General features: G+C 46.4%; 1 long non-coding RNA gene across 1 annotated transcript in view; it reads left to right on the top strand.

Annotated features, from left to right (window-relative positions):
- The window catches only part of LOC147344443 (uncharacterized), a 217,775-nt gene extending 211,622 nt beyond the window's left edge, over positions 1 to 6,153 (top strand). The window contains exon 3 of the long non-coding RNA XR_015155564.1: positions 2,055 to 6,153. This is a non-coding gene — a long non-coding RNA (uncharacterized LOC147344443). The remainder of the gene's footprint in view (positions 1 to 2,054) is intronic.
- Positions 6,154 to 25,209: the final 19,056 nt, after the last annotated feature.

Raw genomic sequence — 25,209 nt, 5'->3', positions numbered from 1 at the left:
TGAAGAATATCAAATCTAAAGCAGAAGGAAAAAACACAAAAAGCATGAAAGTAAATTTAAACTAGAAAACTTAAAAGCAGTAAAACTGATTGATTAATTCAAGAGATATACAAGCCTTAAAGAAAAGTCATAATCTACCTTAACCAAAGAATAAAAAGGAGCAGGAAAATACAAATACCCCAAATTAGACAAGATAAAGGACAGATATAGGGGAGCTTTCCTGGTGGCCCAATGATAAAGAATTTGCCTGCCAATGCAGAAGACTTTAGAGATGAGGGTTTGATCCCTGGGTCAGGAATATCCCCTAGAGGAGGAAATGGCTATCCCTTTCAGTATTCTGGGCTTCCCTGGTGACTCAGATGGTAAAGAATCTGCCTGCAAAGCAGGAGACTCAGGAGATGAGGGTTCGATCTTCCCTGGGTAGGGAAGATCCACTGAAGGAGGGCATGGCACCCCACTCTAGTATTCTTGCCTGGAGAATCCCTTGGAGGAGCCTGGTGGGCTACAGTCCATGGGGTCACACAGAGTCGGACATGACTTAGCATGAGCAGGGAGGGACAGAAATAGGGGGAAGTTTTAAAGTATTAAAAATAGTTTGTAAAACTGTGGAAATAAATTTTAAAACTTGGATGATACAAAGAATTATTCTAGAAATAATACATTTCTTATATCAAGAAGAACAAGGAAACTTAAAATAAGCTGTGAGACAATTATGAAGGAGCTTCTCCTGAAAAGGGCCAGGCCCATACTGCCTACAGGGCTCAAACCATAAAAGAATAGGTATCAGAGAAATTATTTAAATTGTTCCATAACTCAGAGAATGGAGTACTTTCCAATGCTTTTATTGCTCTTATAAAGCCAGCAAAATACTATATCAATATTTATTAAAGGAATACCCAAAAGATAACTATAGACCTCGCTTCACTTATAAACAAAATATTAGCAAGTAGAATCCATCAATACCAGCAGGTCATTATTATCACTGATATATAAGATCTGTCCAAGCCAGCACAATAAACCAAAACAGAAGGTGTAAGTATTGGAAAGAAGCAAGCTAAATTGTCATTATTCAAGGATAAAATGATTTTATACCAGAGAAAATTCAAGAGACTAAACTGAAAAAACTTAGAAACAGTGGTAATATGACTCTGGTTCCAAAACAAATGCTCAAAAAAGTAATAACTTTCCAACTAACAACAGTCGCTTGGAAAGTGTAATGAATAAAAAATTCTAGTCATAATTGTAATTTATATGTAAAAACTAATAAGTCATCTGCTCTATAGAGAAAACAACAAAACCCTATGATGGATAACAAAGGAAATTTGATAAAAAGGAGAGATGTAACTTTTAGACACACTATCCTAACTTTTTGAAGAAAGGAAAAAATAATTACTAGTTTTGAAGCTGTAAGATGACTATAAAATTCCTCCTGGAGAGAAAACTGGGTTTTTTGCTTTTCACCTGCTTTTGTTTTTTCAGCCGAGCACTTGGATGGGATGGGTTTATTTTGGAAAGATGTCTTGTCCTTGTTGTCATCGGCTAGCATAAGATAGTGAGATTGGGCTGGAGATGAGTGAACCAGGAGAAAGAAGAGAAGATATCAAAGCAAGAGGCCCAGTTGGAGCTAAAAGAGAAAGTGAGGACCTTCTTCCCGTAAGAGCGCAAGCAGATAGAAGTGTACGAGTTAACACATCTAGGAACTTCCCTGCTGGCCCAGTAGTTAGGACTCTGTGCTTCCACTGCAAGGGGTGTGGTCTCAATCCCTGGCTGGGGGAACTAAGATCCCACATACCCCCACGGTATGGCCAAAAACAAAAAATAAGTAAATAGATATCTTTAAAAGAGTAGATATCAGTATTGAAGGTCATTCTGTTGTGATCCATTATAACGCAGCCCGTTTGTGCAGCCTCCAAACCTTGGAAGATGGTGGTGGTGGTGCCGAGGGTGATGATGATGAGAGCCCATGTTTATTGAGCACTTACTTGCTGAGTGCCCCAAGCACTGTAACTGCATATATCATTGAATTGTTGTGAAAATCCTGTTTCCCATTACAGATGGAGAATTTCGGGCAGAGTAATTGGACCAAGTGCACAGCTTGCAAGTGGAGTCTAGCGGGTGACCCAGGCATTCTGACTCCAGGGCTCTACTCTGAAGTAACTTATTTCATGTGTTCATGGCCTGGAGTTAAAGCCAGCGAAAAGATCAGACAGTCTCCAGTGGGGTGTGGTGCACTGCAGAAAGGACAGATGTGCCAGAATCAGAGCCAGAGTAGCGACCAAGAATCCTGCGGAACCAGGAAAATGGAACTGGCTCCAGGGAAAATATAAACACCAGCCCCCTCCACTGCCATGAAACCCTAGAGAGACCGAGAAGCATGTTGGGCTTCTATCAGGTGTGAGATGGAGTGTTGAGACAATTTTATTACATCTTAAAGTAAACGATTACTTCAGCTGGCTGGATAACATAGTTTTCTGCAAGAGACTGAAATATGGCTTATAATTATTAAAATGCCAATGCTCCCTGAACAAAATCTATTAAAATAAATTCAAGCACTCCCAAATTCTACTGGGACTTTTTAATTTGCCCCATTTATTCAAAATGTATCTAATAGAATAAACTTATACAAATTGCCAAGAAAGAGCTGAAAGAGAATTATTATCAAGGAAAACTTGACTCATGAGATAATAAAACACACTTTGAAAACACATGAATTAATAGAGTATATATTTCAAGTCAGAAAAGTAAGTAACATTTGAACAAATAGCTAAACATTTTTAAAGAAATCTAGATCTCCACATCATACATCAAATAAAATTTCCAATGAACCAAAGATTTTAATATAAAGAATTAAACGAAAGTCCTAGAAGAAAATGGGGCTTCCCAGGTGGCACAATGGTAAAGAACCCACCTGCCAATGTGGGTGATGTGGGTTTGACCCCTAAGTAGGGAAGATCTTCTGGAGAGGGAAACAGCAACCCACTCCAGTATTCTTGCTTGGGAAATCTCATTGACAGAGGAGCCTGGAGGGCTATAGTCCATGGGGTCCCAAAGAGTCAGACACAGCTGAATGACTGAGCACTCACGCACACACTAGAATAAAATATAGGTGAATAAACTTGGTGCGGCAAAAAACATTCCGAGTTTGACAAAACTCCAGCTCAATCCCTAACCACCAAAAAAGGGGAAAGAGGATGGCCTGACTATTTAAACTTCCAGATTGGATAAGATGTCTAATTGAGCACTTGCAAGTATTCCAAACTCTGCACCAAATCTCATTAAATGTAGAAAAATATACGTACTTTAATAATACAATCATAGCTAGTTTGAACTGTAAAAGTACCATTTGGCACATAGGAAATTTTGAAAAACTCCTTAAAAAACCCAAATTGATCATATCAGTGTGTGTGTGTGTGTGTGTGTGTGTGCACTCAGTCGTGTCTGACTCTTGCAACCCTGTGGACTGTAGTCTGCCAGGCTCCTCTGTCCATGGGATTCTCCAGGCAAAAATACTGGAGTGGGTTGCCATTTCCTCCTCCAGGGAATCTTCCCAACCCAGAGATTGAACCTGCATCTCCTGTGTCTCCTGCATTGGCAGGTGGATTCTTTACTGCTGAGCCACCAGGGAAGTTCCTCTACTCAACATAAGGAGGAGGAAAAAAAAAGCCTGCAGGAGACCCATACTTCAGACATTTGTAAGAAAACCTTCCACGGATGAGGGAGAGGTTGGAGGATGTTGGGATCCCAGAGGGAATGGGCGTGAAAAGGTGAGCCTGAAGCTACTGCACATCTGTGGTGCACTGAGGACCTGCTTTCAAGTCCTAGATCCAGACAAATCAGTGAGTACACCTGAGGTCCAGAGAACACAGCAGCATCCAGGTAGCTACCGACCCCAAAGAGCAGAGGGAGCAACATCTCAGGAAAGAAAGATGATGGATCACACACCAGCATTTTCTTATTCTCCCTCCCAAAACAATTGTAAAGAGATCTTGTGTTTACTTTTTTATTCTGTTTAATTTTCACTGGAGTATAATTGCTTTACAATGTTGTCCTAGCCTCCGCTGCACAAAAAAGTGAATCAGCCACACAGATATGTTCATCCCCTCCCTCTTGAGTGCCCCTCCCACCCCACCCCACCCTTATAAGTATCAAGAAAATTAGAGATACCAAGGGAACATTTAATGCAAAGATGAGCTCATTAAAGGACAGAAATGGTATAGACCTAATAGAAACAAGATATTAAGAAGAAGTGGCAAGAATGCACAGAAGAACTGTACAAAAAAGAGTTTCACGACCCAGATAATCACAATGGTGTGATCACTCACCTAGAGCCAGACATCCTGGAATGTGAAGTCAAGTGGGCCTTAGAAAGCATCACTACGAACAAAGCTAGTGGAGGTGATAGAATTCCAGTGGAGCTATTCCAAATCCTGAAAGATGATGCTGTGAAAGTGTTGCACTCAATATGCCAGCACATTTGGAAAACTCAGCAGTGGCCACAGGACTGGAAAAGGTCAGTTTTCATTCCAATCCCAAAGAAAGGCAATGCCAAAGAATGCTCAAACTACCACACAATTGCACTCATCTCACACACTGGTAAAGTAATGCTCAAAATTCTCCAAGATAGGCTTCAGCAGTACGTGAACCGTGAACTTCCAGATGTTCAAGCTGGATTTATAAAAGGCAGAGGAACCAGAGACCAAATTGCCAACATCCGCTGGATCATCAAAAAAGTAACAGAGTTCCAGAAAAACATCTATTTCTGCTTTATTGACTATGCCAAAACCTTTGACTGTATAGATCACAATAAACTGTGGAAAATTCTTCAAGAGATGGGAATACCAGACCACCTGACCTGCCTCTTGAGAAACCTATATGCAGGTCAGGAAGCAACAGTTAGAACTGGACATGGAACAACACACTGGTTCCAAATAGGCAAAGGAGTACGTCAAGGCTGTATATTGTCACCCTGCTTATTTAACTTATATGCAGAGTACATCGTGGGAAATACTGGGCTAGATGAACTGTAATCAAGATTGCCAGGAGAAATATCAATAACCTCAGATGTGCAGATAACCCCACACTTACGGCAGAAAGCGAAGAGGAACTAAAGAGCCTCTTGATGAAAGTGAAAGAGGAGAGTGAAAAAGTTGGCTTAAAGCTCAACATTCAGAAAACGAAGATCATGGCATCCAGCCCCATCAGTTCATGGCAAATAGATGGGGAAACAGTGGAAACAGTGGCTGACTTTATTTTGGGGGCTCCATAATCACTGCAGATGATGACTGCAGCCATGAAATTAAAAGACGCTTACTCCTTGGAAGGAAAGTTATGACCAACCTAGACAGCATATTAAAAAGCAGAGATATTACTTGCCAAAAAAGTTCTGTCTAGTCAAGGCTATGGTTTTCCCAGTAGTCATGTATGGTTGTGAGAGTTGGACTGTGAAGAAAGCTGAGCCCTGAAGAATTGCTGCTTTTGAACTGTGGTGTTGGAGAAGACCCTTGAGAGTCCCTTGGACTGCAAGGAGATCCAACCAGTCCATCCTAAAGGAGATCGGTCTTGAATGTTCATTGGAAGGACTGATGCTGAAGCTAAAACTCCAATACTTTGGCCACCTGATGCGAAGAGCTGACCCATTTGAAAAGACCCTGATGCTGGGAAAGATTGGGGGCAGGAGGAGAAGGGGATGACAGAGGAAGAGATGGTTCGATGGCATCATCGACTCAATGGACATGAGTTGGTAAACTCCAGGAGTTGGTGATGGACAGGGAGGCCTGGCATGCTGCAGTCCATGCGGTTGCAAAGAGTTGGCACACGCCTGAGCGACTGAACTGAACTGAACTGCACTGAGCTGAGTTCCCCATGCTACACCAGCTTCCCACCAGTCACCCATCTTACACGTGGTAGAATATATATGTGTTGATCCTACCCTCCCAGTTTGGGTCCTACCCTCCCCTCCCCCTTGTGTCTGCGTATCCATTCTCTATATCTGTATCTCTCTTCCCACTCTGCAAACACATTCATCTGTACCATGTTTCTAAATTCCATATATTTGGGCTAATAGACAATATTTGTTTTCCTCTTTCTGACTTACTTCACTCTGTATGACAGACTCCAGGTCCATCCGTATCACTACAAATGACCCAGTTTCGTCCCTTTTATGGCTGAGTTAAAAAATAATAATAATAATGATACATTGTATATATGTACCACATCTTCTTTATGCATTCATCTGACAATGGACATTCAGGTTGCTTCTGTGTCCTGGCTATTGTAAATAGTGCTGCAGTGAACATGGGGGTGTGTGTGTCTTTTTGAATTGTGGAACAGATAAACGCTCAAGGACAAACAGACTGGAAAGCAGAACTAACAAAATCTGAGATGCTGGAGTGCAGATGGACCAGTGCTGACTGGTTCCTCCAGGGAATGGGGGACGCCAAGCAGTAATCTGATTTATGAGACAAAACTCCCTAAAGGCACCTCTGGAGTAGGCAGTGGAAGAAAACAAACAAATGGCTGTTTAAGAAGTTGGTTTCCTCGACCCATTACCACCACTACCACCCAGGCAGAAACGCAGAGCCCCAGCCATAGGGATGGAAAGTCAGGGAATGCCAGGGACAGTTGAGAGCGGGAGTGCCATTCAGGGGTGAACTTTCACCTAACTGAATGCCAAATTGTAATCAGTCCCCAGAACTGTGGGAGGCAGGACTATGCCCTCCAGGTCAGTGATGCAAGACCTTCTCTAGGAAATGTGATCAGTCCAAGCGAAGGACCTGATCATCTTGCAAGAAGCCCATGGTTTACAAATGCCACACTCGAGTTCAGAGATTCCAGTCACCATTGTTTTCCTCCTCCCAGAACAGCGATCTGTGTCACAACTGCCCTTTCCGCAGCGCTGAGCACAGCTCCTGGACTTTGCCCCTCACAGACAGGGCATGAGCCCAGTCCTGCTGCTGGCTGGCACGGCATTGTGGGGAGTTCTTGGCTACCACCCACTTAGCCGCTTGAGCATCTTTGTGAAACAAACACAGCTGAGAATCATATGCCAAGTTCTCCAGGAGGGGCTGCAGTAGGTGGTACCCAGAGAGGCACTGCGGTGTGGTGATTAGACACACGCTCTTAGAATGAGGGAGGCCTGGGTCCACATCCCAGCAGCTAGCTCCCTTCCAAATCATGAACCTCCGGCAAGCCACTCAGCCTCTCAGAGCCTTCAACTGTTATCTGTAAAGTTGGGAAAATAATAGCACTTGCGTCCCACTCCCCCACTTCCCTGGCTGGTGGTGGTGAGAATTACAGAGTGTTTACTCTCAGCCCAGAATCTGGCCTGTAAAAGCACAGTCCGTGTTTTCTTAAAATGATCAAAACCTTAAAGCATGCGCTTAGACCAGAGCCTCCACTGGAATGCCAGGAGCAAGGAATACGCAAGCTGGACCATCTCCTGAATCGGAACACATGCTCCATCCTAGCTGGTCCTTGTTGTTGTTGTTTTTTTTTTCCATAAGACATTTTAGAACTTCATAAAAATAGAAGCATTGTTTTAAGAGCAGGGTTTTGTTTTGTTTTGTTTTGGGGATATTGAATTATCAATTTCTTTGTTTTACGGTTTATGCTTTTGGTGTCCTGTGTCAGAAATCTTTGCCTACCTCAAGGTCACAAAGATTTTCTTCTATGATTTTAGAAGTGATTTAGATGGAGTTAGCTTTTTTGTTTATATTTATGATCCATTGGATGTTAATTTTTGCATGTGAGATCACACAAGGGCTGAGGTCATCACATCATCTTTGCTTGAATTACCTTGGCCCATATGTCAGCAGATAAGTGTATGTGTGGGCTGATTTCAGGACTCTCTGTTCTGTTCCATGAGTCTATGTGTTGAATACCACACTGTCTTGATTACTGTAACTTTGTAGGAAGTTTTGAAATCAGGCAGTGTAGTTCTTCAGACTATAGCTCTTTTTTAAAATTGTTTGTGCAAATCATCTTTATAATGCCCCACTTAGATTTTGAGAGGAAAATCAAGTTTTACCAGACATACGAAAAAACCCATAAGAAAATTAAAAATCAAAATAAAGAAACTGAATCTGCAGCTCCAATACTTCGGCCACCTAATGTGAAGAATCAGCTCATTGGAAAAAACCCTGATGTTAGGAAAGATTGAGAGTAGGAGGAGAAGAGGGTGAGAGAGGATGAGATGGTTGGACGGCATCACCGACTCAATGGACATGAGTTTGAGCAAGCTCTGGGAGATGGTGAAGGACAGGGAAGTCTGGTGCGCTGCACTCCATAAGGATGCAGAGTCAGACCAACCTTAGTGATCGAACAACAAGAGAAACCACAAGAGCAAGTTAAAGTAAAAAGAGACATTGCACGCAAGGAGGAGGAAACTCCAAAAGAAGCGTCATTAATATCCTCAGACGTGAGACAGTACTGACTCTAAGAATTAAAATAGATAAAATTTAAAGGGATATTCAGAAAACAGAAGTGGGAGAAAGCACTTCAAATGACATTATCTTTGTCAAATGTGTAGCGAACCTCCCCAGAGTTATCCACTCTATTCATTAGGCACCTGCTGTATGTCAAGCACAACATAGGTCAAAGGTCATGGATAAGACTATAGGATCCTTGAACAGGAAGACCTCAGAGATCACCTTCATTAATTTCCAGATGGAGAAATAAAAGCTCAGTGATGTCAAAAACCTTGCCTAAGATCACACACCAGTTGGTGGCAAAGCCAAAACGAAAATTCAGGGGTCTTAACACACCCATTGTTGTGTGTCATTGATTTCACTGCACTGATTGTAATCTTGTCTTTTAAAAGCTCTGTGGAATAAAAGGTAATCTGATATTAAAAAGAAAGCAATTCAGTTAATAAGAAGGTAGGGGAATCTTGTCAATAAATAGTACTTTGTGTGACCCCAGCTCCTTATAAAATGGCTTGTAGGGATTACTGCACTGTTGCTGAAAGGAATACTTTATCTACCTAGAGACTTGAGTGTTTATTTTTTTCAAATCTTAACTTTTTTGATGGAGAGGTTAAACTTTACAAACATCAAGGAATTCAGTATCAGGGAGGAATCTGAACTGTTTACGGCTCCTCTCATTACTTAGAAATGGAATCCTCCCTATGATCTGAGGACCCCTTGCTCGGAGGCGCTGTTGCGTGGAATCCTCTGGAGCACTCCTGGTCTTTACCTTCCGTCATTTTCATGTTGACTGTTGGTGGGGGTGCTGGGAGGTGTGAGGTTGAGGGTGGCCCATTATTCACAGATGAAAGCCTTTCTGCTCTGACTTGTTGATGCTCCTCTTAGTCTGAATTGAATCCAGCACCACGTTGGAAAGATCTAGAGGAGAAAGACTTTGTTAGGATAGGCACACTTTTGTTCTTAACTGCACAATAGGAAAGAAACACAAGAGACTCTTGAGTCAGATTCCAAGAGATTGTAGATGGTACAAATCTCACAGGTTGATCAGTTGATCTATCTATCCATCCATGCATCTATTGACATAAAGGGGTAGATGTCCTCCCCATGGATCACAGGCTTGTCTGGCAAAGGGGTGTGTGTAAATCAATGAAGCTATGAGCTGTGCCTTGTAGCACCACCCAAGATGGGTGGGTCATAGTGGAGAGTTCCGACAAAACGTGATCCACCGGAGGAGGGAAAATGGCAAACTACTCCAGTGTGCTTGCTTCGAGAATCCCACAAACAAATTTTTAAAAGAGAGAGTAGATTTCTCGTGAGCTTCTCTCCATAGTCATTCCTCTTGCTGTGGTCTGAGCTGCATATGTAATTTTACGCCACTTCTATCTGACCACGCAGTTATGACAGTTCCACGCTCTCTTCTTCAAAGCTTCTCATTCTTTAATTAGGATGTGTTGGTTCTGGTTTCCTAGAAACCTAGGGTATCTGCTGAGGGTCAAGTCCTTGATATCTGAGCTCTCTCATAAATGACAGAGGAGGGAGGGGGTTGTGGAGTTGGAAGCCCTTCTTCAGATCTAGGAGGTAAAGATTTGTGTTGTCCTAATTGAGTCCAACATGACAACTGGGCGTCCACAGTTGTCAACCAGTTGACAACCTGGCCCCGCAGGATAAACTCTCAGGGTTAGTGTTCCTTGTTCTCTTAACTTTAACCTTTTCTTTGATCCAGATTATTCTGCTCCTGTCTTCCAGAGGCACCTGGTAAATCCTCACTTCCACCCACAGGCTTGTTTCTCTGCTTTCCATATTCCAGCCTCACTGAGGTACTCTTTCCTCCAACATGCACACTCACACTTTTGAGCCTGGTGCCTGCTGTTCCCCAGTCTGGAACAGCCTCCCTTCACGGTCCTCTTCACTCCATGTGGCATTCCCAGACCTTCACTACCCACGGGGAGACTTGCTCCCAGGCTCTGTGCTGTCACCGTGCAAGCTTCTAAACTAGGAACCTTCCAGACCACTTCCAAAACTGCATCTGGCCAGCACTTTTCTGCATTGAGGCCTTGAACCCCTCCAGAATGGGAGCTTCTTGGAGTCAGGGGCTATTTCACCCATTCTTGTGGCTCTCCGGTGCTGTCACATATAAAACCTCATTTTAGAGAAAAGAGCATGATTGTCAAGAATTAACAGTGTGCTCTGGGAGCTATTCCTAGAGGCCTCCTCTTCAGTTATTTTCTGAAAACTTTTCTGAGTTTTAGGGGTCTGTCTTTAACAAATTCTGGAGATATTTCTCACTCCAGTCATTGTTAATTTCCCACAATTTTGCTAATTTCTCACCATTAGAGCCAAGGAAGGGACTTCTAATTTTACTATCAAGCATCTGCTTTTCACTGAATTTTCAGAGTAATAGATTTCTCTACTTTATTTAACTGTAATTATAATACACGAACCATGTGTTCATGGTTTCAAAGTACACACAGAGTCTTCTGTTTATGCTATGAGAAAGACCATAACAATTCTGTTATTAATACAGGGGTCAGATTTTCTTTGCCTCGTGGGATACTAGAAACTTGTAAAGTAACAGAACTAAATATTATTCTGGCTCAGGTACCATAGTACTTCACGTGGAGTAATCACTTTTGCTTTTGTTCAGTGGCCAAGTCGTGTCTGACTCTGTGACCCCACGGCCTGCAGCACGCCAGGCTTCCCTGTCCTCCATTATCTCCCAGAGTTTGTTCAAATTCACGTTGATTGAGTCGGTGATGCTATCTAACCAGTGGCAGCCCCTTCTCCTTTTGCCTTCAATCTTTCCCAGCATCAGGGTCTTTTCCAATGAGCCAGCTCTTCACATCAAGTGGCAAAGCTTCAGCTTCAGCATTAGTCCTTCCAAGGAATATTCAGGGTTGATTTCCTTTAGGACTGATTGGTTTGATCTCCTTGTAGTCCTGTTTGTACTACACACAAAATCTGACAGTAACAAGGATGACACTCAGAACACAGCAAACCTGCATCCTAAGTTATTAAGAGGGAGAGGAAGTATCCAGATTTTCCCTACCCACTACCTCTCCCCTGCTCACCCAAGAGAATCCATCCTGCTGCAGGGTCTTGTGGAGAAAGGCTTAGGGGACCAGTGGAGAGGGAGGTGCTCCAGAAACCCTATACGACGGATGGGTGGCTGCTGGGGAGAAACATGCCAGAAGAAATTATTGTTAACTCTAAATTTGGATACCCTTCACAGTTTTGAAAAGCCCAGGTAAGGTTTGGGATTCCTTTTTTAATTACTTTTTTGGCTGCAAGACTATGGCTCTTTGAATGTAGTGCTGCCCATGTGGGTCCCAGGATTTAGGACGGTTACAGAAAATAAGGCTGCTCCCAGCTGGGTTGGCTTGCCATGCTTATCTGCCTAAACATGCCTACTGTATGCCGTGCAGACATTGTCTTAAAGGAAGCTAATTACTATGAGAAAGAAAAGGAAAGTAGGAAATGGCATGTAATCTATAAAATAGTTTCAGAGAAGAAATATATTCCTGCTTGGCACAAATAAAAGGACCTTTTTTGTTGTCAGAAGAAAGTCAAGGGCTAGTTTTCAGGGCTGTGAAAACCTCAAAGTTTTGCCTGGAGGAATTTCATCCTATAAGAGAATTCTGAAAATCTTGACTTTGATCTGCTTTGTTTGATCCATGTAAAGCAATAGGGGCAACATCTCAGGGTTCAGTGGAATACCCCATTAACCCCCCATCACCATGAAATGATTGCTTCTTCTTAAACAAAGGCACATTTAAAATAACACAGAAGCTTCAACCAAAGGTCTCTCATGTGTCCTAAACAGTCCCATGTGGAGGACACAAAACCATTCTCAATCAACCCAATAATCTAGCTGGTCTTCAGAAATCCATACCGACAATAGTATAAGCCAGGGGTTTATACTGCATTTGGCGGAACTTGATGTGGGGACTGGCTCTAGGCCGCCTCCATAGCCTACATCTCAACTGTGCTTGTTGATTGTAGAACCTGTTTTATACTGTGGCCCGGCAAGCAAGATGTTATTTGAACAAAAATTGCTATAGCTTAAAAAAAAAATGGTTAAAAACCATGAGCAGCCCACTCATAGCTACAGATGGGCTCTGTTTTCAAACAGTGTGTAAGTCACTTACTTGGAATTCAGAGCACATATCCTCTCCCCTTAAAGTAATAGCTAAAGATGGTAGGCAAGATCCTAAACTCCTTCTTAGATGCCAGGGTATCATGGAATGGCAACTGCAGATGGATATTCTAGAAGCAGGAGGCTTACCACAGCTCTAAAAAAAGGACAGAAAGTGTTAGTCATGGTAAGTAATATTATTTATTGAACATATGGCATATGTATATGTCAGGGTTTCCTATACATGTATATGTATATGTCTATACATGTGTGTGTAGATCTGAACGCATATATATACATGTATGTATGTATATGCATGACACACACATATATGCATGTAAATATGTATATGACATATACAAAAACATGTATAGGAAACCCTGACATATACATATACAGTATGTTCAATAAATAAAATCGTATCTATTTCATATATATGTATATGTCATATACATATATATGTATACATGTATATGCCATATACATACATATGTATACATGTATATGTATATGTCATACATGTGTATGTCATATACATTTATATGTCATATATATATACATGTATATGTATATGTCCATTCTTTGGGGGCTTCTATCACAGCTCAGTCAGTAAGGAATCCTCCTGTAGTGCAGGAGACCCTGGTTCAATTCCTGAGTCAGGAAGATCCCCTAGAGAAGGAAATGGCAACCCACTCTAGTATTCTTGCCTGGAGAATCCCATGGACAGAGGAGCCTGGCGGGCTACATTCCATGGGGTCGCAAGAGTCAGACATGACTTAGTGACTATAACCAGGGCTTCCCAGGTGGCGCAGTGGTAAAGAATCCACCTGCCAACGCAGGAGATGAAAGAGATGCGGGTTTGATCCCTGGGTTTAGAAGATCCCCTGGAAGAGGAAATGGCAACCCACTCCAGTATTCTTGCCTGGAAAACTCCATGGACAGAGGAGCCTGGTGCGCTACAGTTCATGGGGTCAGGAAGAGTCAGGCATGACCTAGCACGCACGCACACACACACACACACACACACATGTCAGGCTCTCTTCTGGGTGATTTACATGTGTCATCTCGTGTGTTATTAGAGTTGACCCTCGTGCCCTCTGTGTGCCAGGCACCTTTCACAGATTGTTCATTTAGGTTTCTTAATAACCTATTTTATAAACAGAAAAGCAAAGTCAGAGTTGATTTACTTGCTTTCATTTGCTCGTGTTTCAGTCATGTTTTCCAGTACTGGGCAGGGTGATGATTCTTTTCAAGCAGTTGGCCCATCAGCCCCATACCTACAGAAGCACACTTTGGGCCACACTGGGAGGGGTGACAGGCTAGGTGGAAGGTGTGGCCATCTGGGCAGAAGTCAGCCCAGAGAGAGAGCTAGCAGAGTCTGTCTGCTGAGGCCCCACTCACCAGCTGCAGGAGCCCAGCAAGCTGTGTGACCTCTCCGAGACCCATTGTCCTCATCTGTGTATGGAGGATAATAGCAGCCTTCACCGTGTGGGGTTTCAGTGAAGATTAAGTGGGGACACATTAAATGTCTTAGCTGGGTGCTGCGTGCTTAGCTGCTATTGTAACACAGAGTCCCCTGCTTCCCTGAGTCACTGAATTCATAGCTAAAAAGCCACACCTCGGCCACTGTGGACTCCTGACCCACATAAGAATTAGAGCACTGCCGGCGATTTCTAATAGAGACCTAATTATAGACTCTAACATCATAATGGGAAAAGCCTGTGAAGAATGGCAGCCTCCGACTTTCCTGATAAAAAAAAGTCTGTAACAAGATGGCGAGTGTGGCAGTCTAGGCCTCGGGTCAGGGTTCCAGTTCCAGGACTCCAGACTTCCGGCCAGTATCTCTCAGGGTCAGTGACAAGGAATGGCCATGGGAAGCCTGTGTCCAGGCTTCTTCAGGTTTTCTCAGAGGCCTCATGAGATGGGGCTTCTCCAGAAGGTTTTCTTTACATTTTCTTTTTTTTTTTTCTTTTTAAATGTTTATGTCTAGAAGGGGAGGAAAGCTTACCTTTAAATTGAAACTTGTAGAAAAATGACACGGATGAACTCCTATTTGCAAAGCAGAAATAGAGATCCAGGTGTACAGAACAAATGGATGGACACCACGGGGGAAGACAGGGGATGGAATGGGATGAATTAGGAGATTGGGACTGATGTATACACACTACTGTATATAAAACAGACCACTAATGAAAATCTGCAGTACAGCACAGAGAACTCTACTCAGTGTTCTGTGGTGACCTAAATGGGAAGGAAATCCAAAAATATATGTGTAACTGATTGACTTTGCTATATAGTAGAAACCAACACCACATTGTAAAGCAGCTATATATGCCAATAACATGTTTTAATAAAACACACTTTAAAAATAAATAAATAAATAGGGCCTCTCTGGTGGTTCAGTGGTAAAGAATCTGCCTGCTAATGCAGGAGACAGGGGTTCAATCCCTGGTCTGGGAGGATCCCACATGCCGCAGAGTGATTAAGCCCTTGTGCACCCTAGACTAGGCCACGCTCTGCAACAAGAGAAGCCACAGCAATGAGAGGCCACGCAATGCAGCTAGAGAGTAGCCCCCACTGGCCACAACTAGAGAAAAGCCCACACAGCAGTGAAGACCCAGCACAGACAAAAATAAAATAAATAAATAATAAATGAAATTAAACTTTCGTGATTCCATGAAGGCAAGTGTTGTGCAGGAATTGAGAACTGCCTGACTGAGTAAGATAAATGGGTAGAATTGTCCAAACACTGCAGGATACAGAAGAAAAGACAAGGCTAACCACAACCCAGCTCTCCAAAAATGAATGTATATATACGTACATCAGGTTATTATAAACTGAACTGATATAAAGGATTACAGCACACTATGTACAAATAATAAAATAGCCAAATAATTTTAACTGTAAATTCCATATATCTGTAACTTCCATGTGATTTCCTATTTCTTACAAACGCCACTATTTTTTCTAATTTGCAATTCAGTAGGGTCACAAGCAGAGACATTACTTTGCCAACAAAGGTCCGTCTAGTGAAGGCTATGGTTTTTCCAGTAGTCATGTATGGATGTAAGAGTTGGACTGTGAAGAAAGCTGAGCGCCAAAGAATTGATGCTTTTGAACTGTGGTGTTGGAGAAGACTCATGAGAGTCCCTTGGACTGCAAGGAGATCCAACCAGTCCATTCTAAAGGAGATCAGCCCTGGGATTTCTTTGGAAGGAATGATGCTAAAGCTGAAACTCCAGTACTTTGGCCACCTCATGCAAAGAGTTGACTCATTGGAAAAGACTCTGATGCTGGGAGGGATTGGGGGCAGGAGGAGAAGGGGATGACAGAGGATGAGATGGCTGGATGGCATCACTGACTCGATGGACGTGAGTCTGAGTGAACTCTGGGAGTTGGTGATGGACATGGAGGCCTGGCGAGCTGCGATTCATGGGGTCACAAAGAGTCGGACATGACTGAGCAACTGAACTGAACTGAACTGAGGGTCACAAAATCAAAATACAAATAAATGCTTGAACACAATTTGAATCAGCAATATCAGTCACATCACTGATGGATGGGTACACTTTTAATGAGTATATGACTAACACATGTTAGTTGGTATTTTTATAATAAAAAAGTCAAACAATGAAGATCTGTGTTGGAAATTCACCCATTTGTCAATGATGTGAGTGACTTCTTTGCTGGGTAAGATAATAATGATATACAGTGAGAACAGTTCCTCAGTTTGGGGGGAACTATTTACAATGTAATGGCTATATATGACACATACTCATGTTTAACTGTATTATTAACATGTTCTCCATCACTTTCTTATTATTTATTTCTGAAACTGTTAGTCATTCAGTCGTGTCCAACTCTTTATGATTCCATGGACTGTTGCTTGCCAGGCTCCGCCATCCATGGAATCCTCCAGGCACGAATACTGGAGTGGGTAGCCATTCCCTTCTCCAGGGGATCTTCCCAACTCGAGGACCGAACCCAATTCTCCTGCATTGCAGGCAGATTCTTTACCATCACTTTCTTAAATTGAGAAAAAAAAAAACAACAATAATTCACACATTTCTGTGGTGTAAATATACCTATCATGGCCATTTGAGGTGACCAAGGTGACATCACTGAAGACGAAGGTGGTAGGAGGTACCCAGTACCATTGATAAGATGTGTTTCTATCATGCTAATAGGATTGGTGTAAATACCTCCAAGAGCATGAGTATTAGCAAAATGTAAAATGACTAGGAAGTAACAAGATTTGGGGCTTCCCAGATGGTGCAGTGGTAACGAATCCACCTGTCAATGCAAGAGACACAGGAGACCGGGGTTTGATCTCTGGATAGGGAAGATCCCCTGGAGTAGGAAGTGGTAACCACTCCAGTATGCTTGCCTGGAAAATTCCATGGACAGAGCAGCCCATCAAGCTACAGTCCATGGGGTAGTGAAGAGTCATACATGACTGAATGACTGAGCACACACAATGAGCTCTTTGTGTCCACTACCTTTGACTATAATATAGTAAGTTGTACATATAACTTAAATTTTAATATGACTTTTATTTAGCCAGATTGCAAAAATCCCCAAAATTTAAGCCTCACTATCTGGCTAGTCGGAGAAGGCAATGGCACCCCACTCCAGTACTTTTGCCTAGAAAATCCCATGGACGGAGGAGCCTGGTAGGCTGCAAGTCCATGGGGTCGCTAGGAGTCAGACACGACTGAGCGACTTCACTTTCACTTTTCACTTTCATGCATTGGAGAAGGAAATGGCAACCCCAGGGACAGGAAGCCTGGTGGGCTGCTGTCTATGGGGTCGCACAGAGTCGGACATGACTAAAGCAACGCAGGAGCAGCAGCAGCAGCCGGCTAGTACAAGGAGGCTTCAACACACCCCAGCTGACCAGGAAGGGGAAGGCGGAGCTGGGTATGTCTCCTGCAGGCAGAGCCCAGAAAGAGGTGGGGAGCAGGCACAGAGAGCAATGGATAGTGGCCTGTGGAAAGGCAGGAAAACCCAGAACAAGCACCTTTTGCCCTAAGGTGGTTGCACCGTGAAGGGATCCCATCACTGACTCCTGGCTCCTTTCTTCTCACCTCTGAGGTCCCAACTTAAAGGCAAGTCTCCAGGAGGGTGGCTGTAACTGCCTGGCTTCATTCTTCTCCCTTTCTATATGTTCATCTCATTTGTAACAACCTCCTAAAGACGAGATTCCCAGTAGATTTCAAGCCATACAAGGGCAGGGACTGTCTGGTTTCCTGCTCTGTCCTCAGGACTGTGCACAGAGCTCGGCACTTGGGAGGTGCTCAGTAGATATTTGGGACATGAACCTAAATGGTTCATTCCAGGCTTATGAGGATTCCAGGCATTGCCTTCCCCTGCCTTTATCTCAGCCCCTGCTTCCTGTTTGTATTTGGGTTGCAGATAAAAGGTGCAGGTGAGTTGCAGGGCCTTATCAACTGGGCAAACTTAGCGGGGTCACCTTTCAGATTACAGAAACTATGGGAGGAGAGGCTTGGGTGTTGAGGTCATAAAGGGAATCTCTGGGCTCCCTTCCATAATCCTGAAGCCATTTTATTCTCTCACTTGCTCACTCATTCTTTGCTCATTTACCAAGTATGCTTTGAACACTGACTCAGTGCCTTGCCCTGGATGAAGTTATCTGGTAGCAGCTCAGTCTTTGGCAGGACAATATTTGCAAAGAAGTCTTTAAGAGTCAGCCGGACATGGCTTCAAAGTCTGGGTCTTTACTGACAGCCCATGAAGCCTGGGGTATGTTTCTAAGCCTCCGAGAACCTCAACTTCACTCCTTTATGAAAAGCGCTAATCACGTTTATCTTTCAGGGCTGTGATGGGGTCCAAAGGAGATGAATAGCTAAAATGACGCATGGGAACTCTACATGGGTTAATTCCAAGCATACCTCGTACCCCACCCACCTCCACCATGTCTCTAAGTGATTTGTTCCACCTCCTTTTTCAAAGCATCTTCTCTTCTCCAGTGTTAAGCCATTTGGAAAGCTTGCATCGGTGTTATTCAGAGCTTCTCCGAGGGAGTACAGAGACCACCAGCATCAATCAGCCAGGGAGCCTATTAAGACGCACATTCCTTGGCTCTGAGGTAGTTTGATAGCATCAGACCTCTGGTGGCCCAGCAGACACTTTCCTGAGGCAGGAACACCTGCACTTCGTACTCACCACCTCCGAGGGGGCCTGAGGCAGCCGCCATTGGTGCCAAAGATCTAGACTCGGCTTGCAGAAAAACCAGACTCGAAAAAGGGTCCAGAAACACCTGTGTGCTCAGCAAGGCGCCTGGAGGAGAAGGAGCAGGAGATGAAATATATTGGCAGGAGTAAGTGTGAGCACGGTAGGGGAAACAGGGATGGTGGAGTTGCCAGATAGAGGTATCTGGGCCAGGCAGAAGCAAGGGAACCACACGTGAGCCTGAGGGTGGACATCTACCTTAGCCCAGGGATGGCAGCATGCTCCAGATGCCAGGCGTTACATGGGCGGGTCAAGACCTGACCAAGCCTCACGGGTGGTGTCCTGACAGTGACCTTCTCCGGATCAGTCCTGGCTAAGAAGGTTCTGTCCCCTTATTAGATGATGTACCCTGCTGACATTAATGAGAACTTTCTAGATCCAAGGTTGAAATTCACATTTAGATCCTGGCGCTGGCCCCTTTACAAAGGGCAGCATCAGAAAACTCAAACACCTCTGTTTGCTCATCGCTCAGTGAGGGCAGCAGAGTCCACCCCTCAGGACTGCGGGGAGGAACCAGTGGAATAGACGGCATGCTCAAAGCCCACCCAGAAGACAGACTCAGAGGGTAGGTGCTCAGCGAATGTTCCAGAACAGAGCGTGGCAGCAGCCTGCCCCTCTCCCTGGGCTCTGGCAGCCACACAGCCCTGAAGCCACCCACAGAGATGGTTTTCTGTCTGCCTGTTACACTCACTGATGGGCCTGCACTAAACACAGAAGGTTTGTATTTTCAGTGGAGGGGCGGGAGAGACGAGGCGGGTGAGGCCATGGGGGGCCTGTGATTCAGAGCTTGCGGCTGCAGGCTAGCCCGGGAGGTTCAACAGAGGTGGATGTGCCAGTGGCCAGTGAAGGACAAGGAGGACTGGGTAAAGACCCGGGCTTCTTGGCATTCTACCTGGAACACGCCAAGGTTTTGGCTATTTCAAGCTACAAAAGCAGCTGTGACCCATTGTAGCTGAGAAGGGCCGCTAGGCGAAACAGTGACGTGTGTCCCCAGGATTCCCGACAGAGGTGGGGCTGCTGCCCACAGGGGAAGTCGCATTGTAAATCTGGAAGGGGCACAGCCTGAGGGGACTCAGCATCCCCTGGCTGTCCCAACATCTCCACTGTCTCTCCCCTTTCTTCTCCTTTCCCTGGTGCATCATCACTCTTGGGTCTTTAGGAGGGGCGGGCCCAGGACCCACTTTGACATCACACAGGGAGGACGGGGAACAAGGGTGGGAGGGCTCCTCTGCCCTGGCGGGCTTTCTTGGAGGAGCTGGTGGTTCACTTAAAATGAGCAGCTTTCAGCTTTCAGAGCATCTTCAGGGACTTGCTGTGGCAGCTTCATAGCAGCAGGGGGTGGGGAGGGGGGTTGCTCTGCTGGTAGCAAATGCAAAACCACTGAGGGGACATTAAGTGCCCCCTGATGTATGTGAGAGTTAGACCATAAAGAAGGCTGAGCACTGAAGAACTGAAGCTTTTGAACTGTGGTGTTGGAGAAGACTCTCAAGAGTCCCTTGGACTGCAACGAGATCAAACTAGCCAATCCTAAAGGAAATCAATCCTGAATGTTCATTGGAAGGATTGATGCTGAAACTCCAATACTTTGGCTACATGATGTGAAGAACTGACTCATTGGAAAAGACCCTGATGCTAGGAAAGATTGAAGTCAGGAGGAGAAAGGGGCAACAGAGGATGAGATGGTTGGATGGCATCACCGACTCAATAGACATGAGTTTGAGTAAGTTCCAGGAGTTGGTGATGGACAGAGAAACCTGGCTTGCTGCAGTCCATGGGGTCACAAAGAGTCGGACACAATAGCATCTCTTGTGCTCTCTGGTGGTGCATCTGGGGATACAACGAGAATGAGCCTGCCTGGCCCTTTCACAGAGCTTCTGTTCTAGACAACAAATGACTCAACAAATGTGTGATTACAAATGGTGATCCGTGTCTTGGAAGAAGCCGACAGCACTCGGTGATAGAGAAGACTGGGCCTTCAGCAAGGCCTTCCTGAGGAGGTGGCATTTCAGCAGTGACCCGAAACAGGAGCAGGCAGATGCTGTCTTGTCCTCAAAGCTCCCCAGCTTCCAGAAAGAACCTCATCTCTGCCTTCTCTGTCACCACGAGGCTCTATTTCGCTGTGTGTGTGTCTGTGGTGGAAGCGGGTTGGCAACACTTGATGTGAGACCCCTGAGCCCAGCCAGCTCAAGCCCCACAATCCTGAGCCCCCAGGGGCTTGTGTAGGTGCCCCTCAACCCCGGGACTTTAGCCCAGGACCCTGAGGACTGAAGCTTCCTTGTCTCCCTCACCCTCAAGCACCTCTGTTCTTCCTTGGCCATCTGGTCAAGGCTGGATGGCAGGGTCCCCCCAAAGAAATCCCAGCAGAGAGGAAAGAATAGGGCAGTCCACCCCCAAGGCTGGGGGCCTCAGGCAGGGAGGGGACACACAGGGTAAGCAGATTTATTCACACCCGTGTCTGCACCACCTGACTCTTGGCTTGACAGCCCAGGGCTCCCCGTGCCCCCTCAGACTCGCTTCCTGGGCTGGAGTAGGAGAGCTCGCTCACTCCCCCAGAGCCCAGAGGGGGTGGCGGCACTGCCCTCTGGCTCCCATATCGTCCTGCTGTCCTGCGTTAAAGCCCTTGTGCCCTCAGCTCCCCGCCTAGATGACAAACACAGGGCCTCCCTATCTCTGCTCCATCTCAACTCCCCTCCCCACCCCCAGGGACCCCAAATGCAGGAACACAGGCTCCCAGAGCTTGCGATATGAATTTGGCTCTGGAAGTGGTTCCTTACTTTTTCCCTGCACCGGCTTTGCCATGACCTTGGCATTGAGTCAGGTAAGACGTCCTCCCGCCTCTGCTCTGCACTGTTGCTGGGCTCAATGCCAAGGGTGCCCCACGCCGGACAGAGACCCCCAGCCCGGCCCTTCCTCCACACTGAGTGTGCACCGAGGTGTCTGCCAGCTCGGGCGTGGATGTCCTCCCCTTTCTCTCCCCGGAAGCCTTGGGGGCCTGCACCCCACCTTTGCACCCCTCGCCCCTCCCATGGCTCCACTCACGTCTCCTCTGGTCTGTTGCTTCCACCTTCCTGAGTCCCGAGCAAAGCCGTAAGGACAGCCATGTGTCCCGACCCAGGAGATGGCCTGTCCTGAGTGCTCTTTGCTCCTGGCACTTGAATGGTGGCTTTGGTCTAATCTCATGGTCCTTTAAAGAACATATTTTTTGCTCCCCGACATAGGTTAGACCGTGCTCAGGGCGAACCCCATGCAGTTCTTACAATTCGGGGGGGGTGAGGCGGGGGGACAGGGTGAGCACCATTATTTTCCCAGTTTTACAGATGGGAAACCAAGGCTCTGAGAAGCTGACATGCCCAAAGGCTCATGATTTGGAAGGGCAGTGCTGGGATATGAACTCAGGGCTGCCTGATTCCAAGAGTGCATGTCTAACCACCACACCCCACTGCCTCCTTGGGCACCACCAGCTGCAGGCTCTCCTGCAGGACTCAGCAGCTCCTCAGCTGGCAGCCTGCCAGGCTCTGTCTGTGGGATTCTTCAGGCAAGAATACTGGAGTGGGTAGCCATTCCCTTATCCAAGGGATCTTTCTGATCCAGGGGTTGAACCTGGGTCTCCTGCATTGCAGGCAGATTCTTTACCATCTGAGCCACCAGGGAAGCCTCTTTATGGAGATGCTTAGTAGCAAAGTGAGAGGTAGCCGAGAACTTCCCACAAAGTAGCTCTGACCACAACACGGCAGGGCTCATCCCCCACCTTGGAGGGGAGAGGCCAGACGGCAAATAGCTTGCAAACCCTGCAGCTGCCACTGAAACGCTGGACGAGGGCGCCTGGAAGGAGACAGAAAGGCTCCTGGCCAGTGAAGAAGCGGCTTCGGGGCCCACAGCCAGCCTCACCAGGCCCAGAGTCTGTGACTCCAAAGCAGGGTACTGAGCAAGGATTCAGAAACTGTGCTGGTCCGGGGGGAGGAGAGACAGATCACGATCCTGTGCAAGTGAGCTGTCATGGAAGCCCTGAGCCCTCCCGGGCACCAGCCTGCAGTTGCATAGCTAAGGTGAGACACCCCTGGGACCTGGTTCTCATATGTGAGTTTCTCTTGCTGTGTCCTGGGGCTTCCCAAGGGCCAGCCAGTGCCTTGGCAACTAGGAACTCCAGAACACCACCAAGAATAGTCACGGTCATCCCAAGACCGCTGGAGGCAGATGCCCTGAATACAGTTGAAACAGCCGGGTGGGGCAGAGCCTCAAGGATCCCAGGCCAGAGACAAAGTGAGAGGCTTTGCCAGCTGTGCTGCAAACATGGCCATTTATATTCACTCAACGAGCTTTCATGGAGAAGCACAGAGGATGACTCTGCGGTGACGCAGAGGGTAAAGGGGACGGTAGATCTCTCTCTCTCATCAGACAGACGCACACACACAGTCTGGATGATCACAGATATTATGGAGAGCAATGGATACTAAGAAAGGCTTGAGTGGGCTGAGGGTAAGATCTGGGGAAGAATGGTCTCTTCAAATTCCATCCGTTTCAGCCATTACTTCTGCCTACGGCATCCTGGACTCCCTCTGCTTGGCCAACCTCCCATTCTGCACAGAACTCTCCTCCTTCAGGAAGCCTCCCCTGATTGCCTCCCTCTCCAGGCTGGGCTGGGCATGGCTCTCACACAGCCCTGTGCCCCTGCCACCTTGGCCCTTAGTGCGCTGAGTCACATATGACCCTGCCTCCTCCCTTGGGTTGTGCCATATAGGATGCTGTCCCATCTTCCTCCTCTGGGTCCCCTTTGCCCAGCCTGGGTCAAGAAGGCCACAAGGGTTTGGGGGAGGTTTGTTGAGCTGCATGCAGGGGCGGGGCGGGGGTGGGTAAGCAGATCCGGGGAGGAGGGGGATGGCCAGGCTTGTGGGTGGTGGCAGGCCCTGGTTTGCTTGGGGCTGTGGGCTCCGAGAGAAGCAAGGTGGCAGGTGGCCCCGGAGAGGCGGCTTTCTCCCCAGCCCCAGTCCTCATGGTCGCCAATGCTGCGCTTGTAGGAATCCCGGGGAAAGTGCCATGGCTTGTAGGAATCCCGGGGAAAGTGCCATGGCTTCTCCCACATCCATTCAAATGAAATCTGAGCCCAGATGCCCCAGGCATCCCTTCTTTGCAGAATCACTGTGTTCTTTGTTTCGCCCCCTCGGGCTGAGCTGACTGCAGGAGCATCAGGTGCGTCCCTGGCAGGCCCTGGTGTGAGAGGTAAGGGAACGCTGGGTACAGTTGGTCTGATGAAGTGATCAGGGCTGAGCTTTTGGCTTTAATTCCACATTTCTTGCTCCTGAAGCACTGAGAAATAAAACATCCTCACATGTGGCATACTCAGACAGAAGCTCCTCTCTCCTTAGTTATCAGCTCCTCACGAGCATGAGAGTTTTGGGGCTGAGGCTGAGTCATCCAAGCCTGGGGGATGCAGCAGCAAACACATGGGGATTGAGGGGGGTGGGGCTCCCTTCCACAATGGCTGGACTCAGAGTGCAAACTGCTGACCTGCCCTGCAGGAAGAGGAGATGTTGACCCAGAAGTTCTCTCCCCTCCCCAGCTGGGAAGCAGGGAGATGGTCCCCTCACAGTTGTCCCCAGAGCTCCTTGAAGAAAGCCCATGCTTCCTTCCGGACACCTGAGGGATAATCATGGAGGGAGCAGGGTTTGTGGCCAGTTGCCAACTGGGGCACAGGAGATGGGGGCAAAGACAGAGAGGTCTGGAAGAGAGCAAGAGGCCAGGAGGGGGGACTGGAAGATGTCAGTTTCTTAGGTAAGTTTCTTAGGAGGAGGAGGAGCTGGAGATACAGGTGCAGACACCTCCGAAAATTCAGTCTGATACTCGGAAAAGACAAAGGACCGGCGAGGAGGCATCCACAGCAGGAGAGGAGGGGAGAGGAGGCCCTGTAGTTCCATGAGTGTGGCGGGCAGAATAACAACCCCCAAGAGGATTCCCAGGGAGAGGAGGTCCTGTAGTTCCATGAGTGTGGCGGGCAGAATAACAACCCCCAAGAGGATTCCCAGGCAGCTCAAGTGGTAAAGAATTGGCCTACCAATGCAGGAGACCCAGGCTCAATCCCTGGGTCAGGAAGATCCCCTGGAAGAGGGCATGGCAACCCACTCCAGGATTCTTGCCTGGAGAATCCCATGGACAGAGGAGCCTGGTGGGCTACTATTCAAGGGGTCACCAAGAGTCGGACAGGACTGAGTGACTGAGCACATATGCACACACACACACACACACACACACACACACACAAAGATATTTACATCCTAATCCCTGGAACCTGTGACTATCTCACCTTACAGGGTAGGCAAAAGGGACTTTGCAGATGTGATTAAATTAAGGACTTGAGATAAGGAGATTAGCCTAGATTATCCAGGTGGGCCTGGTCTAATCATATGA

Source organism: Bos grunniens, chromosome 26, assembly GCF_055505025.1.
Source record: "Bos grunniens cultivar Pamir isolate PY7600 chromosome 26, Bosgru_T2T1.0, whole genome shotgun sequence".
NCBI classification, from domain to species: domain Eukaryota; kingdom Metazoa; phylum Chordata; class Mammalia; order Artiodactyla; family Bovidae; genus Bos; species Bos grunniens.
The sequence above is the reverse complement of the archived record's forward strand: the minus strand, read 5'-3'. Positions and strand labels throughout refer to the sequence as shown.